The sequence below is a fragment of the Balaenoptera borealis genome, assembly GCF_965194805.1.
Source record: "Balaenoptera borealis genome assembly, chromosome: 2".
Classification (NCBI taxonomy): domain Eukaryota; kingdom Metazoa; phylum Chordata; class Mammalia; order Artiodactyla; family Balaenopteridae; genus Balaenoptera; species Balaenoptera borealis.
Window position 1 is genome coordinate 161,582,984 of NC_138867.1, and position 17,947 is coordinate 161,600,930.

At 41.4% G+C, this 17,947-nt stretch overlaps 1 pseudogene across 1 annotated transcript; it reads left to right on the forward strand.

The window, feature by feature from the left end:
* Window positions 1-8,543: 8,543 nt before the first annotated feature.
* Window positions 8,544-17,733, forward strand: LOC309623748 (UDP-N-acetylglucosamine--peptide N-acetylglucosaminyltransferase 110 kDa subunit pseudogene; annotated as a pseudogene). The gene is made up of 2 exons (XR_014249946.1): window positions 8,544-16,163; window positions 16,195-17,733. The product of XR_014249946.1 is annotated as a UDP-N-acetylglucosamine--peptide N-acetylglucosaminyltransferase 110 kDa subunit pseudogene (transcript).
* Window positions 17,734-17,947: the final 214 nt, after the last annotated feature.

A 17,947-nucleotide genomic window follows, 5' to 3' on the forward strand; every position in this document is an offset into this window, starting at 1 on the left:
GGGAAGTCCCTATGCTTTGTTTTTAAAAGAAGTTCAGAAGAGGCAAGAGAAAGAGGGGGTATCTTGTTTTTTAAGTGATAAATATCAAAAGAGTATGTATGCAATTATTCCTACCTGGATAGAAAATAGTGATGAGGACCACCAATTTTTCAGCTTTCATCTCCACAGCAATTCCTATCACCAACTATGATGCCAGGGGCACATCCCCTAAGCTGATACATAAGTAGAGTTTTATCATTTAACTAAAAGACTATATTGTACAAAGCCAACACATTCAGAGGCTAAATAAAGATTTGGGGACCAGAAAACTGCAAATATTCTCTCTTTGCTGTGACATTTCATTTGTTTTAGTTCCAAACATGGTGTCAACAGTACCTGAGAGCAGTAGTGGTCCTATGAAGAGACTGTGCTTGATTATCATAATACTATTTTTTTTAAGTGAGAGTTTGGAGTGATTAAAATGTGTCGATTAATTTCCTCCTCTGTGACTGAATTTTACTTTTTACCATATAAGTGTGTTGAGTGACTGCTGTTAAGGTGCAATCAACTCATCAGCAGCGCTTGACTAGAGAAGTTATTAAAATTATTTTAAACTTTTTATAGCACAGTGTCCTACCAAGCATCCTATTGAGATGGTTTCCAGTGTCCTACCAAGCATCCTATTGAAAAGGTTCATATTAATATATTTAATAGGCCTACATGAGCATTTAATAGCAATAATACTAGCATCAGGCCTTAGTAACTCCTCATCAAGTCACTTATTAAATGCCTTCAAAGTGCGACGCTCTTGTATACTCTGTAAGAGATCCTTGTTTTCATACTTTGGTAAATTGTAGTCTCTCAGAGGTAAAAAGGTAATTTCTACAGATAAAGGTAGAAACCATGTCTAAACACAGGTCTTCCATAAGAGAGATGCAAATAAAGCCAATGGAAGCAATGGGAGGGAAAGATCACTTTTGAGGAAAGGCTTCAGGAAAGAAGAGTATGAGGAAATCTTGTCACTAGGGATACACAGGCTGCGTTAGGAGATGATCGAGCAGTGTGCCTCGACTGATGGTAAATGGAAGATAAGTCTTGGTCTGTTGATGGCATGTCATGGAGGTTGCCAGGCAAGGCTTGCCCTTTATCGAGTATGCAGGGAGGAGCTGTTGAAGATTCTTGAGCGGGTGGGGAGAACATGAATGGAGCTGGGCTTTTTGAATATTCATGCAAGAATAGTTTACAACCTGGATGGAGACTGTAAACTGGAAGATGATTTAGTAGACTTTGAGAATAGTCCATGGGAGTTTAGGTAATGAGAGTTAGGAGAATGATAGGGGACATGGAGGGGAGGAAAAGATGCAGGTGATACTCCTTAGCTGATGGACCTTGAAAGTAGGACGTCAGACAGCTCTGAAGCTTCAGGCTTGGATGCCTAAGAGGATAGTGGTGGCTTTAACAGGAATAGGGAGCCAAGAGAAGGAGCAGGTTTGGGAGAAGATAATGAGCTCATCTATAAATAAGAGAACCAGAGGATATTCAAGTGGAGACAGTTTTTTCCTTTGTTTTATTGAGATATAATTGACATATAGCACTGTATAAGTTGAAGGTGCACAGCGTAAAGACTTGACTTACCTATATTATGAAATGTTTACCGTAACTAGTTGAGTTAACATTCATCATCTGATTTTGATACAAGGGGAAAAAAGAGAAAAAAACTCGTTTGGAGTTTTTAAGAGCAGTTTTTAAATGATAGTTGAGAAGAGCATAGGTATGGTTTGGGGGGTTATCCATGTACATATGATAGTTGAAGCCATGGGCACAAATGAAGTTGGCGAGGGAGAAAAATATAGAAATAAAGAAAAAGAGGATCAAGGCGAAAATTTTGAGAAATTATACATTAGTGGAGGAGGAAAAGTAAGCAAATAAACAATCCAAAGAAAACAAAACTAGGAAAGAAGGCAGAAGGGAAGAACTTCTTAATTAAAGAATTTGGTGTCTCAGAGGATGTTCGGTAGATGTCTGTGGGATATCTGGGAGCTCACGTCCCCTTCTCTAAGATCTAATCCTCCGCCAACACACAGAGGGTTTGGGCCTGACAGCTGTGTTTGTACGATTTGACCTTGTTCTTCTGACCATGGTTGGTTTGACCTGAGTTCGATAACTGACCAAAGCTGCACCAATCAGGTTTTCTCCCCTGGGAATTTGGAATTAAGAAATACAATGTTATTCTATTAAGGGCATGAACTGGGTGATCACAGAAACCTGTGCATGGGGTGGCCATCTTCTGTCACAGAGACAGAAAAGTGGAGGAAACCTGCCTTCTGAAAGAAACGAATGAAGTGACTTGCAGAAAATCAAAATGAGAACAGATGACCTGAGAGCGAGAGAGAGAGAAACTGAGAGTATGCTTATTTTCCCATGACGACTATTTTCTGTCTTATCCCTTTTCTTCAATCTTCTAAAACCATCCCCACACCTGCCTACCCTGATGCGACTCCAGTATATTCCTACCATCAAATCTACAAATCTTTTGGCATTTGGACCCATCTCTCCTTTCTTTCTTCCTCTCCTGTCAAAAGCCATTCCTCTACTTATGATTTAAATTCCTTCCCCTCTTCTTAGGGGTTTCATTTCTTCAGTTATTCCCTTCCTCTTGTTCATCATCAAATTCTTGAGTATCCCCAATATGTATAAACATGCTCCATCCTAACATTTAGAAAAAAACAAAGATTCTTATGCTATCCCTTTCCATCTGTAATACTAATTCTCTGATCCCTTCACAGCAAACCTTCTTGAGAGAGATGTCTACAGGTTAACTCTGATTTCCTATTCAATCTACTCGAACCTGACTTCCACCCCCACCACGCCAATGAAAACTGCTAATCCATGTTGTCAACAGCCTACATATTGCTGGACCCAGTGGATGTTCCTTGAACCTCATCCTACTCCAACTTTTAGCAGTTTTCAACACAGTTGGTCAGGCTCAACTTCTTGAAAACCAAATCTCTTCTATTGGCTGGTCTGTCTCCTAATTCTCTAACCACTGCTGTTCAGTGACCTTCAGGGGTTTTTCCTCCTCTAATGCCCTCTAAAAACTGGGCTCTATTCTCTGCTTTCTTGTCTGTGAACTCACCTTCTTGGTAATCTCAGTCATTCCCATAGCTTTAAATACTAAAAATGGTAACAAATTCGCAAATTAATCTCTTTAGCCTAGACATTTCCTCCAAAATCTGTATTCAGATATTCATTTGTCTGTATGACATGTCAAGTCTCCGTGAATATCTGAAATTACTGTATCTGAAATAGAACTAAACTCTCAATTTCTATCAACCTGCTTTCCTCCCCTCACTATTAAAAAGAAATTCTATCTTTACTTTTTCCCACTTCAGTAAATGTTATCACCATTCACCCAGGTATTGTAAACAAGACAACCCAGGCACTATTCTTGATTTTTCCCTCTCCTTCCCTCCCCAACTCTAACCTATCAGCTGGTCCTCTTATTTGCTCCTCGTGAATAGATGTGTAGTCCATCCACTTCTCTCCATCTCCTCTGCTACTACATTAAACCAAACTGCCATCATCTCTTACCTGAGCTATTGCTGTAGCTGCCAACTGGTCTTCTACCTTCTACTCTTGCCTCCTTTCATCTATTTTCTGCTCATCAGTCAGGGTAAACCTGGAAATACATCGGACCCTGTTGTTTCCTGCTTAAATCAGTTCAATGTTTTCCAATTAGTTTGCCATGAGATCCAAATTCCTTTAAATACTTAAAAGGCCTGGCCTGCTCTGGCTTCTGCCTCCTTCTCCAACCTTACCTCCCTCGATTCTCCCCCTCACCCTTTAAGTTCCAGCCACATTGGCCTCCTTTCACTTCCCCCGAAACAGCACTGCAGGGTCTGCACACAGGTGTATCCTCAGCCTAAAACACTCCTTCCACAGCCCCAATCCTCAGTTGCCCTGAGTGGCTCTCTCACATTCTTCAGATCTCAGTTTAAATGCCTTGTCTTCAGAGTATCCTTTCTAAGTCCTTGCCTATCACTAATAACCTATAATAATGTATCATTAGGTCAGTTCGTTTCATCTGTAGTGCTCATTATATGGTGTAAATACACAATTGTTTACCTGTTTATGTAAGCCTTCCCCACTAGATTATAAAGTCTCTCAAGGCAGGGACCTTGTCTCTTCTGTTGACTACTTGGTCACTGAACACCTAGGAGTGCCTGGAATATAGCAGGTGCCCGAGAATTATTTGTTAAAACTTTATTGGTTACTGATAGCTTCCTAGTTCCTGATGCTAATCCCTGTGCAGCCCTATTATACTTTCTGTGAGAGAGCTTCTTTGGTCTTATATTACCCTCCCCCTTGCTGTTTCAATCATTTGAGTAGGTTTCTGTTCTTATAGTTAAATGATGACTAATTGATAAAGTCTTTAAAAGGATGTGGTGATCAGCAATGTCAAAAGCTGTTAGATGGGGAAGAAGGTTAAGGGCTAAGCAAAGTCATTGGATCTCATCACTGGAAATCTTCACACCAATAGTGTCCATAAAATGTGGCTCTGTGGAAGCCAGGGTACAGTTGGGTTGATGAGAAGGGTGAGAAGATGAATGCAAGTAATGTAGAATTCTCTTTTTGAGAAATTTGACAGTAAACAGAAGGCATGAAGTCAAATGGGATCTTGGGGTTCATCAGAGTCCAAGAAAGTATATGTTGCTTTAGTTTAAAAAGAATAGGGAAGAAACATCTACTGATATGCCTATAGAAGCCAAAAGAGAAAAAAATGAAGTTGGAATGAGGAGGACTAATAGATTTAGTTTCCACGAGGCAGTAGAGGATTTGATCAAGAGCACAAGTTTGACAAAACGGGACAATGTTTCCCCCTCCATTTACAGAAAGAAGGGACGTTAAGAGAGTGAAGGTAAAGAAAAAATTTATGTAGAGCAAAGGAAGTTGAGCGTGGCCATTTGAGGAGGTAGCAATGTCATCTACAACTGGTTGTCAAGGGGAATCTCTGGAAAGACTTTTCCAGACCACACCTCCATCCCTATACTCCATGACCTCCCCACCCAAGATGGTAGACGCTCTCCACTGCACCTGCCGCAGAGACTCACTGCTGCTGAGGGCCACAGTGGTTGGTGGGAATGTGCCTTCTTTCTTAGGTGGGGTGGAACAGAAAAAAAGCCTGCAATCACTGAGGAGAGGGGTAGTCAGAAGGGAATATTGGGGTTTGAAGAGCTCTGACATCATGAGGAATACGACAAGGACATAGAATTGTTTTCCAAACATATATCTCATCAGGCATTCTTGGGGCCCTTCTAAAAATACAGATTTCAGCCTCATTCCCTAGAGAGTCTAATTCAGCAGGTCTGGGAGCAGGAGGGGCAGGATTGTACAATTTTTAACAAGTTCCCCAGGTGATGTTTATGATTTGGCCAATTTGGGAAACAGTGGATTAGAAATGATTAAAAGTTCACTAAGTTTAATTGCAGGCCCCACATATTTTCTCAGTGTTTAGCCAAATACAAAGATTTGTGGATAACTGACGTCAATTCGTGGAAATTACCCAAAGAAAACAGTTTTCAGTGGATTGGTATCTAATTCTGTGGTTCCAAATAATCTGCAGCGATATTTAAAATGTAAGACTAGTTTATGGATATTTCTTTATAGAGAATTTCATTGAGGAAAAGGTAAATGGAATGGACCAGCTAACAGTTATTATTCATAATATAATAACAAACTCAGATGTTTTAAAGCCTGTTCTGCTTCTAGTTTGCTTACCTCCCAAATTAATAAGCTAAACATAATAAAAATCTAAGAATGTAACTTGATCTTACCCATTCCTAACATTCTTAGAGGAGATCTTTAGCCTGATAGCACTAGAGCTTCTGAGAGCAGATTCAGATCCATTTAAAATATTTTTTCCATTCCTTCCCAGAAAGAGTTATTTGTATTGATATACAACAGTTGGGCCCCAGACCACTTACTGGGACCACAGGGCCTCACTAATTTGTACCAGTTTTCCTCTATTCTAGTTGGTCTTGACCATCAGGTATAAATTAGTGCTAAATCAATATTAGCTGATACTTCCCCAGGTGTGGGAAGTATGGAAACCCTATCACATGAGCAAATACAGCCCTTCTTGGCTACATTTAAAATAAGGTGGTTATTATTACACTGTATGGGGAAAAGGCTTTTTTTTTTTTTTTTAAGAAATCTCATGCCACCTTAATTTGCATTAACTTGATAGACTGATATCAATAGTCGGAATCAATTTTCAATTGTTATAGTTTCCCTACCACCATTCACACTTCCTTCATTCTTTCAGGGAGGCTTCTTCTGCCTTCCTATTTCTTCCCACCTCCAGCCATGCCATATACCCCACACCATTTTTCCTTTCTAGTACTACTTACTCATCGGGTTGAATAGAGAAGCCAAAGGTGACTTAGTTCACATACCTGCTTTAATTGCTCACCTTGGGTGGAGCAGTGTCTTAAATAAACTTCACTTTTGCCACAGCACCATTACTCAGTAAGGTATTTATACAAGTGTCACTTAATCCCATGAAAATAAACAAGGCACTTAAACTTGTTATTGAGAAAGAAGCTTTAGGCTTTAGCTGCCCACTCTCCTTACTCAAGGGCCAATCTCACCTCACTTATTCTTAGAAAACTTTTCAGCAGTTTTCCTTAAAGAAAATCAGGCAGAGCAAAGTACTGTGAGTCAGGTTTAAGCTACCCTTACCTTTGAAAGAAAGGGTTCCTTTGTTAATTATCAATAACAAGGAATCTTGTCATTTCTCCCAATATTTCCAAGTCATAGCTACTCATAGCGGAGCTCTGCATTCAGTGCATTCCTAAATATTGAAAGCATATATGTTCAGTATTTAACCAGAGATGAAAACAGAAACAAATATTTAACATTCCAAAGAAATGGTGCAACTCTACATGATTTTTTATTTTCTATATCCTGAACTGTATAGAAATTTCATAGTATTTTTAAAGCACTTTCATAAATATGTCCATTTTGCTTGTGATCATTCTGTGAGGTAGTTATACTATTTCCATTTTTCAGTTGGGAAAATTGAGGCTTGAAGCCTTGGCCAGGGTCATAGCACATGAGAGATTCAGAGCTGGGAATCAGCTCTCCTGACTCCAGGCCCAGTGTTTTTCCCTCTATAAAAATTGCCTTTATAGCAGGACAGTCAGGGATATGTTCACTCAGTAATAGAGAAGTATGGATCTTTTCCACCCCTAGTCATTGAAGGACCTATGAGCTGATAGTGTATGTGAGAGAGGACACTTCCTGCCTGAAAGATTGATGACTTACATTCAGAGCAACCTGATGTTGCACTCTGATAGGAGAAGGACCTGTGTAGAACGTCCTAATTGCTTCAAACATCCAGAGTTCCCAATAGGAAGACAGGGTGTGGTAATTATATATCTTGCTTTTGGCTTATCTTCTCCATATCCTCACCCTCACAGATGTCTTTCAAACATTGGTAATTACAGCTTTCAGAGCCAAAGCCTACAAACTCATAATCCACACAGATGACATACTAAAATCTACTCAAATATGTAAGGCTGAAGAAAGTTTCAGTGCTACTGGACTCACATTAAAAAAAAACTGCTTACAAAAGAGGTAGCCTTTATTTCTATGTCACTACTGCCTAGATGTGTAATGGTTTCTTGTTGATCTGTGAGGGTGCATATTAACTCATTTACCTCTAAATGTAATCAGTAACTTAAGAATAAAGTACACATGCAGATGACAAGACCATATGATTAAAAGCAAATAGTCTGACATTGGAAAGCGGATCCAAATTAATGTAACTAACTTGAAACAATGAAGGAACTGCTTCTAAGCAAGAGGAAGAATCAGTATCAAGAAATAAATGCAACACAGGAAAGCAGTTGTCCTTGTCATGCTGGCCTATAAATGGAACCTGAGTTAATAACATCATAATCTCTAAAGAATTCAGCAAGTTCTTGCTATAGTGGCAATGAGATAATATATAAAGTATGGTGGAATTTCCCACCATCTGTATCACTGGCGAGCCCAATGGTAATTGGAATGGTTCAATGTCCCACAGTTTTTAAGGGAAATCGTTTTAGGAGAAGTCACATTTCTAGATGAAGACACATTAACCCAATGATTTCAAAGAATATGGCTTGGGTCTGGTATCACATTTCAAGACCAAGAATTAGCACCTCAGTTACTTACTAAGTGAAAGATACTCCAATGATAATTGATAAGAAAACGGCTCAGAAATATGAGTGGGATTTTAAACAACTAAACTTGTTTGTCTCCCACTCTGATTGAATCCAGAAGTATTTATTTAGGGGAGCAAAAAATCCGATGACTTGGAAGCAAATGTTTCTGTTCGTTGAAGAATAAGGATGTCTTCTGCCAAATGCAGCCATTTCCAAACGCAATGAAGGACTATGGCTCATATATCAGTCCTGCCCCTTCCTAGCTCGGCCCTCATTCTCTGACCATCTTCTCCGAATTCCCTTGCCGGATTCCCTTCAGGACCATTGCTAATTCATGCCTTCTGGAACCCACCTTCCTCATAGCTATTGAGGCTTTTCCCACCTTTTCAGAAAAAAGTTTGCCCTGGGTGATATACATAAATCTTTGCCCAGCCTCAACCAGCTTGCTTTCTAGCTAACAGGTTTATCTGTGGCCCCAAGGGGCAGGATAGTGTGAGAGAGGGGGCTCAAAAGACCATTACCTTTCAGTACACAGCTAGGTAAACTAATCCCACCAAAGATCACAGGTTTCTATATTTCCTTGAATATGCTTTTTTTTTTAAAACGTCATCAAAATTTCACGTTTTAAATATTTTTTTTAAAGGAATTCCTTTTATTTTTTTATTATTTATTTATTTATTTTTGGCTGTGTTGGGTCTTCGTTTCTGTGCAAGGGCTTTCTCTAGTTGCGGCAAGCGGGGGCCACTCTTCATGGTGGTGCACGGGCCTCTCACTATCGCGGCCTCTCTTGTTGCGGAGCACAAGCTCCAGACGTGCAGGCTCAGTAGTTGTGGCTCACGGGCCTAGTTGCTCCGCGGCATGTGGGATCTTCCCAGACCAGGGCTTGAACCCGTGTCCCCTGCAATGGCGGGCAGATTCTCAACCACTGCGCCACTAGGGAAGCCCAGGATTTGTATTGTATTGCTAACAAAGAGACTGCATTTCTCCTCTGATGAATGTGCACAAGAAAGCATGCTGTCCCCGGTGATCGTTGGGTACCGTCTCATGATCCTGAGGGAAGCCATCCTATCCTTCTGGTTACGTGATACAGTGGGTTTCCATATTGTTTAGGCCAGTTTTATTTGGAGTTTCAATTTTTACAGTGAAAAGTTGTCATAACTCTTTCTATTCTAGGGTTTTTTTTTGTTTTGTTTTGTTTTTGTCAATTCCTGTTGGGTATTATTTGTATTGTTGATGTGGCAAGAACTCTACTGAGATATAGTCTTCTTGTCTTTATATTATGAATATATCTCTAAGTTTATCACTTATCATTTACTCCTTACTCTTGTTTAATATAGAGAAGATTATAATTTAAGTCTATTAAATCCATCAGTGTGTTTCTGCATGATGTATTCCATTGCTTTTACTTTTATTCATTCATTCATTAAAGAGTGTGTGTGTGTGTGTGTGTGTGTGTGTGTGTGTGTGTGTGTACTACAAGGTGCCAAGCACTACGAGAGGCAATAAGACTATTTATTGTGAGACAAGAAAGACACAGCCCCTGTCCTCGTGGAGTTCATATCCTGGTGGGGGATTGAGAATATGTTAGACGTTCACTGAAAAGCCACACAAGTGTGTGTAAGCTACTAAAGGATAGAGGCTACAGAGGGAAGGACCCAGTCTAGGAGCGCTTTCATAGGAGGGTTAGGTCTAGTTAGGGAAGTCAGGGGAGGCTTTCCTGGGGAAGTGGTGACTGAGCTAAGAATGATAAAGAGGACTTAGGTAGTGGGCTAAGAGCATTACAGGCAGTGGAAAGAGCAGGTCCAAATGTCCTGCTCAGGGGCAAGCACAGGAAACAGGAAGGACTGAAAGAATGTAGAACATGGTCCACATCCTCAGAGGGGCCTGGCATAAGTGAAGGCGGAAGGTTGAAGGGTGGGAAGTGGGGGATGCTGACCACGCAGGGCCAGTAAGTCCATGTTAAGGAGTTGTGTCTCCTTCCTAAGATCTATGGGAAATCACTGAAGGTGTCATCTTTGACAACCACATTACTTTTACCTCCAAACATCCAATCTCATAACAAGTCCTAACAATTTTGCTTTCTAAATATCTCTTCAATCTATCCACTTCAATCCATCCACTTCTGTTCATCATTACCAACACTTCCTCAGCCCATTCTATCATCATCTGTGTCTGGACTAGGGGAATAGCGTCCTCAATGATCTATTTGCACCTACTCTTGCCCCACTCCAATCCATTCCTGCACAGTTATGGGAAGACAGGCCTGACCTTGATACCATTTGATGACACAGAAAACACTGAAAGAGGACCAGTTTGTTTTTCATTAGTCTTGTTCTTGAGAGGTTGTGGAGTGGGCAGTTCATGAGTTTAATCTTGGACCTGCTGAGTTTTAAATATCCCTGGGATGTCCTAGAGAAGAAGCCAAGCCGGAGGTGTCTGTTAGGTAGATATCTTCTGCCTCCCCATCTAGAGCCACTCTCCACCCATCTCTACGCTGATCCCTGCCCGGAGACATTGACGTGTGTGGGATGTCAAGATTCCATGTATCCCCAGCACCTGCTCCCGTGTGCTCTGCCTTCTAGTTGCGTTCAGCCCATAGGAGGTACATGAAGGAAGAAGCGTGAAGGCTGAGTATTTACTTGATACGATATACATCCTGCATCATCTCTTCCTCTTCCCCACCTCCTCCTCTTTCCACCCTGCCTCCTTCAAACCCTCTTCCTCTGCCTCCTGCTCCTCCTGCTCTTCTTCCTCCCACCTCTTCCTCTTTTTTCTCTCTTGAATCCAGTAATCATTTCCACCTCCTCCTTTTTTAAAAAATTAATTAAGTAATTTTTGGCTGGGTTGGATCTTTGCTGCGCCCGGGCTTTCTCTAGTCGTGGTAAGTGGGGGCTACTCTTCGTTGCAGTGAGTGGGCTTCTCATTTCGGTGGCTTCTCTTGTTGCAGAGCACGGGCTCTAGGTGCCCGGTCTTCAGAAGTTGCGGCACGCGGGCTTCAGTAGTTGCGGCACGTGGGCTCAGTAGTTGTGGCTCGCGGGCTCTAGAGTGCAGGCTGAGTAGTTGTGGCGCACAGGCTCAGTTGCTCTGTGGCATGTGGGATCTTTCCGGACCAGGGCTTGAACCCCTGCACTGGCAGGTGGATTCTTAACCACTGAGCCACCAGGGAAGTCCCTAACCTCCTCCTTTAAGCCTAGGCAGTAAAAGCTCCCTGAGATGCTGGACTACTGTCCGCTGTTGTTTTCCCCAAACGCTTTGCAAATGATCTCTTGACTACAGTCTCCTTAATTACGGTACATTTGAGTGTGCCACCTTTCCCTTTCAGGGATTCTGACTTATACTGATAGGTAAGAAATGCCTGGGGGAGAGTTAAATTTGAGTCACCTGAGTAGAGGTGGTAATTGGAGCCGTGGGTAAATGTGAATATCTTGGGAGACAGTGTAGAGAAGGAATGGGCCCTGAGGAACTCAAACATGTAATGGCTTTCAAAGGAGGATAATCTTGCAAAGGAATTGGAGAAGTAGCAACCAAAGTGAGGTGAAAAATCAGGGCAGTGTGTGTCATAGAAGTCAAAGGAAGCAAAGGGAAGAAAAAGAGTGTTGGTAGTCAAGATTATCAGTTGGTCCTGCAAAGTCATTGGATTTAGTGACTTATACCATCGTGAATCTGTTACATATTTTCTGTGCTCCCTCTGAATAATGATTTAAATTTTTTTACATTAACTTCCCTATAATTGATTTTAGGTAAATACAGTCAAATTTGTTTTAGAACGTATTTTAAGGTAAAAAATTAACTACCCTTCCTTAACCATTATTCCAACATTATTTTATACTTTCTCTATTACCATTATTTCCTCCAACATTCACTGTTTCCAAAAATATAAAGAGATGTTTGAGCACTTTCTACTAGATGTATAAGAGCTTTCTATTTGACTGTATCATAGTGGTTCAACGGTTGTCGCTTTAGCATTCATTTTAAAATGTATCCATTAGAACAAGTCTAACCTCTTAATTTTAATTTTCAGAATTCTATTATCAATAGCCCCGTTTATTCTTCCAGATAAACTTTGTATTTTTTTAACATCTTTATTGGAGTATAATTGCTTTACTATGGTGTGTTAGTTTCTGCTTTATAACAAAGTGAATCAGTTATACATATACATATGTCCCCACATCTCTTCCCTCTTGCATCTCCAGATAAACTTTAGAACCATTTTATCAATTAAAAAAGACTTCATTGTGATTTTTTCAAGACCGTGAGACATAGATGGCCAACCAGAGTTCCTAAGGTTCAGTGTATGTAACTGTTGCCGCCGCTTAAGCCCGCCAAAGCAGTGGTACGGCTGCTGCCCTTGTATTTGCTACCTCTAGAAACATTCTTGCCAGTAGTGGCAGCAGCGGGACTCAATTACCCTCTTTTCGCACTCCCTCCAGAAGCTCCAGATGGCGTCTTCCGTGGGCAACGTGGCCGACAGCACAGACCCAACGAAACGTATGCTTTCCTTCCAAGGGTTAGCAGAGTTGACACGTCGAGCCTATCAGGCGGGAGATTTTGAGGCAGCTGAGAGACACTGCATGCAGCTCTGGAGACAAGAGCCAGACAATACTGGTGTACTTTTATTACTTTCATCTATACACTTCCGGTGTCGAAGGCTGGACGGATCTGCCCACTTTAGTAGTCTGGCAATTAAAAAGAACCCTCTTCTGGCAGAAGCCTATTCGAATTTGGGGAATGTGTACAAGGAAAGCGGGCAGTTGCAGGAAGCAATCGAGCATTACCGGCATGCGTTGCGTCTCAAACCAGATTTCATCGATGGTTATATTAACCTGGCAGCCGCTTTGGTAGCAGCAGGCGACATGGAAGGGGCAGTACAAGCTTACGCCTCTGCTCTTCAGTACAATCCTGATCTGTACTGTGTTTGCAGTGACCTGGGGAACCTGCTCAAAGCCCTGGGTCGCTTGGAAGAAGCCAAGGCATGTTATTTGAAAGCAATTGAGACGCAACCGAACTTTGCAGTAGCTTGGAGTAATCTTGGCTGTGTTTTCAATGCACAAGGGGAGATTTGGCTTGCAATTCATCACTTTGAAAAGGCTGTCACCCATGACCCCAATTTTCTGGATGCTTATATCAATTTAGGAAATGTCTTCAAAGAGGCACGGATTTTTGAACGAGCTGTGGCAGCTTACCTTCGTGCCCTAAGCTTGAGTCCAAATCATGCAGTGGTACATGGCAGCCTGGCTTGTGTATACTATGAGCAAGGCCTGATAGATCTGGCAATAGACACCTACAGGCGAGCTATTGAATTGCAACCACACTTCCCGGCCGCTTACTGCAACCTAGCCAACGCTCTCAAAGAGAAGGGCAGTGTTGCCGAAGCAGAAGATTGTTATAATACAGCTCTCTGGCTGTGTCCCACCCATGCAGACTCTCTGAATAACCTAGCCAATACCAAGCGAGAACAGGGAAACATTGAAGAGGCAGTTCGCTTGTATCGTAAAGCATTAGAAGTCTTCCCAGAGTTTGCTGCTGCCCATTCAAATTTAGCAAGTGTATTGCAGCAGCAGGGAAAAGTGCAGGAAGCTCTGATGCATTATAAGGAGGCTATTCGAATCCGTCCTACCTTTGCTGAGGCCTACTGTAATATGGGAAACACTCTAACGGGGATGCAGGATGTTCAGGGAGCCTTGCAGTGTTATACCCGTGCCATTCAGATTGACCCTGCATTTGCGGAAGCCCACAGCAATCTGGCTTCCATTCACAAGGATTCAGGGAATATTCCAGAAGCAATTGCTTCTTATCGCACTGCTCTGAAGCTTCAACCTGATTTTCCTGACGCTTATTGTAATCTGGCTCATTGCCTGCAGACTGTCTGTGACTGGACAGACTATGATGAGCGCATGAAGAGGTTGGTCAGCGTTGTGGCTGACCAGTTAGAGAAGAACAGGTTGCCTTCCGTGCAGCCTCATCACAGCATGTTATATCCTCTTTCTCACGGCGTCAGGAAGGCTATTGCCGAGAGGCATGGGCACCTCTGCCTGGATAACATCAGTGTCCTTCATAAACCACCATATGAACATCCAAAGGACTTGAAGCTCAGTGATGGTCGACTGCGTGTAGGATACGTGAGTTCTGACTTTGGGAACCATCCTACTTCTCATCTTATGCAGTCTATTCCAGGCATGCACAATCGTGATAAATTTGAGGTATTCTGTTATGCCCTGAGCCCAGATGATGGCACAAACTTCCGAGCGAAGGTGATGGCAGAAGCCGATCATTTCGTTGATCTTTCTCAGATTCCATGCGATGGAAAAGCAGCTGATCGCATCCATCAAGATGGTATACACATCCTTGTAAATATGAATGGTTATACCAGGGGTGCTCGAAATGAACTCTTTGCTCTCAGGCCAGCTCCTATTCAGGCAATGTGGCTGGGGTACCCTGGGACTAGTGGCGCACTTTTCATGGATTATATCATCACTGATCAGGAAACTTCACCTGCTGAAGTTGCTGAGCAGTATTCTGAGAAACTGGCTTATATGCCCCATACTTTCTTTATTGGTGATCATGCTAACATGTTCCCTCACCTGAAGGAAAAAGCAGTCATCGATTTTAAGTCCAATGGGCACATTTATGACAATCGAATTGTGCTGAATGGCATCGACCTCAAAGCATTTCTTGATAGTCTAGCAGATGTGAAAATTGTCAAGATGAAATGTCCTGATGGAGGAAACAACACAGACAGCAGTAATATAGCTCTCAATATGCCTGTCATTCCTATGAATACGATTGCAGAAGCAGTTATTGAAATGATTAACAGAGGACAAATTCAGATAACAATGAATGGATTCAGTATTAGCAATGGACTGGCAACTACCCAGATCAACAATAAGGCTGCCACTGGAGAGGAGGTTCCCCGTACCATTATTGTAACCACACGTTCTCAGTACGGGTTACCGGAAGATGCCATTGTGTACTGTAACTTTAATCAGTTATATAAAATTGACCCATCTACTTTGCAGATGTGGGCAAATATTCTGAAGCGTGTTCCCAATAGCGTACTGTGGCTGTTGCGTTTCCCAGCAGTAGGAGAACCTAATATTCAACAGTACGTGCAAAATATGGGCCTTCCCCAGAACCGTATCATTTTTTCACCAGTTGCTCCTAAAGAGGAACATGTTCGGAGAGGCCAGCTGGCTGATGTCTGCTTGGACACTCCACTCTGTAATGGACACACCACAGGGATGGATGTCCTTTGGTCGGGGACACCCATGGTGACTATGCCAGGAGAGACTCTTGCTTCCCGAGTTGCAGCTTCCCAGCTCACTTGTTTAGGCTGTCTTGAGCTGATTGCTAAAAATAGACAAGAGTATGAAGACATAGCTGTGAAACTGGGAACTGATCTAGAATACCTGAAGAGAATTCGTGGCAAAGTCTGGAAGCAGAGAATATCTAGCCCTCTGTTCAACACCAAACAATACACAATGGAACTAGAGCAGCTCTACCTACAGATGTGGGAGCATTATGCAGCTGGCAACAAACCTGATCACATGATGAAGCCTGTTGAAGTCACTGAGTCGGCCTAAATTATGACTGTGTGCGCAGGAGAATTACCCCTGTACCTGAGCCTCAACCTTCTGGGGGAAAGGGAACTAGATACGTTACTTTGTACTTACCTTTGTAGCAATATCATGTTGCAGATGGGTGACAGACAGTGATAACAAATAGCACAGCCAGACTTGCTTCCTGCATGATCATGACAGGGAGAGACACAAGAGATGGGAGACTGCTGTTCCACAAGGAGTCTCCGTAGAATTTTGCGGCAGCCAGGTGTTGCCTAAGTCTGGAAAGTCTGATCTCCCTTGGTCTTCCATGGGATGGGTGCTTAGTGTGGAGGGGAGATAGAGATTGCCCAGTCTTCTGAATTAATTTTTTCTTTATATTTGGGGTATTGGAGCAATTAAAAATGTTTGGTTTCAGGTTTTTTTTTTTTTTTTTTTTTTGGTTTCAGGTATTTTTATTCATGTGAAGTGTATATGATTCTCTTGAGATAAGGTTTTAAGCTAAAATATTCCTTGTTTTAGTTTCTGAACTCTACAGATAAATGGGGACTTTGCTGGTGTAGTCTTTTTATAGGTTTAATAAACCACTTGAGCCTATATCAGTCATTTTAGTGTCTGACATGTTTGGAACTATCAGTGCTTTGTTGGTTTATGGCTTAAACTCTTTTTCTGGTCCGTTTCCTTCTTCCCTTCCCCCCACTTTAAAAATTTTCCTGTAACTTGGCTAACAAAAAACCAAGACTGATTCAAAGCCTCCCAGAGTGTTTCTCTTAAACGCATCATCTGGTGCCAAATGAAGATTCTTAGGAGTGATTATTAATTATGAAGGGCACAGTTGTGGTACTGTCACTGATGATAATAATAATGGATTTTTGGCCTAGAGTTTTGACCTACTTCACCAGTGTTTTACCGTTGACTGCCCCTCTATGCTGCTTCCAAAAGTGATAGTGTGTGATAAGATTTTTACTTTCACTTATAAAGTTTGTTTTCTTTTTTAAGTGAGTCCTGTTCTTCCTTTTTCTTTCACCAGAAATGAAATCCCAGGTAAGTACAAGTACTCAAATATTTGATCAGTAAGTCACAGTTATCTCCAGTACATTAAATAACTTTCATCAAAAAACATGTTATAGGTAAAAAGCTCTGGAGGACCTGCTATGTATATGATTATTATGTTTCAGACCTTCTAGGGTATTATATATAATAACTTGTCTTCTGGACGTGGTCTTGAAGTCTTTATGGATTCAGCCTCAGTAGTAGCGAACTGCACTGCTACTTGGTTTGGAGTATAAATTAGACTTTAGCCCTCCTGGAGGTTGAGTTTTTGGTATTAAAAACCATAGGAATGAAAAAAAAAAAAAAACCATAGGAATGAAATTATTGTATTTCAACAAAGGATTGAGGGCTTGAGGCTTAAACAAGCCAACATATGAATATATGTTTTTATCTTGCTGTACTGCACATATGCTGTCTAGTAACAGATATTTTGTCTGCTAGTAGTGTTCTAGATTCTGTCTTTCCAAAGCGCTGAGGCAGTGCATCTATTCTGTAGTTGCAGCTGATGCCTGAATGTATCCTAGCTGACAAATGATTGATTAATAAGAAATTGAATTTCGGAAAGATTTGTACTGTTAACCAAAATCTGAACAAGGAGTCTCAAATGTAATTCTTAGCCAGAATTACATGTTAATGAACGATTTAACAGTGTAAATCAAGGAACATCAGTGTAGGGATTTCTTTTAATTTATTTTTTACCTGCTTGCAAGAATCAGTTAAAGGTTGCCAGCTTGGTTGCAGATGAACGGACGTTTGAAGTTCACCACACTACTTCATGTGGAATAGGAGAATAGACTTCCAGCGCCCTCAAGGCTGTGACCTTGCAGCCATTTTACGTAGCACAGCATCCCCCTAGAGGGATGAACCTTTCCCTGCCCGAAAAGTAGCCGCTCTTGTAGAAGCTTTGCTTTTTGTAACAGGCTTTTGTTTCCAGGTGACATATCTGTGGAAGACTTAATTCTGAATAGAGATATAGATATTACTGGAAACTAATTGTTTTTTTCTATTATACTCTGCTTTATCAAAAAAGTAAAACATTTACATCGTGCTACAGAAATTCAGATGTTGTCGTGCAATCTTTAAACAATAAATGAATGATTTGCCCTTAAAAACAAAAAACAAAAAACAAAAAAAACTTCATTGTGATTT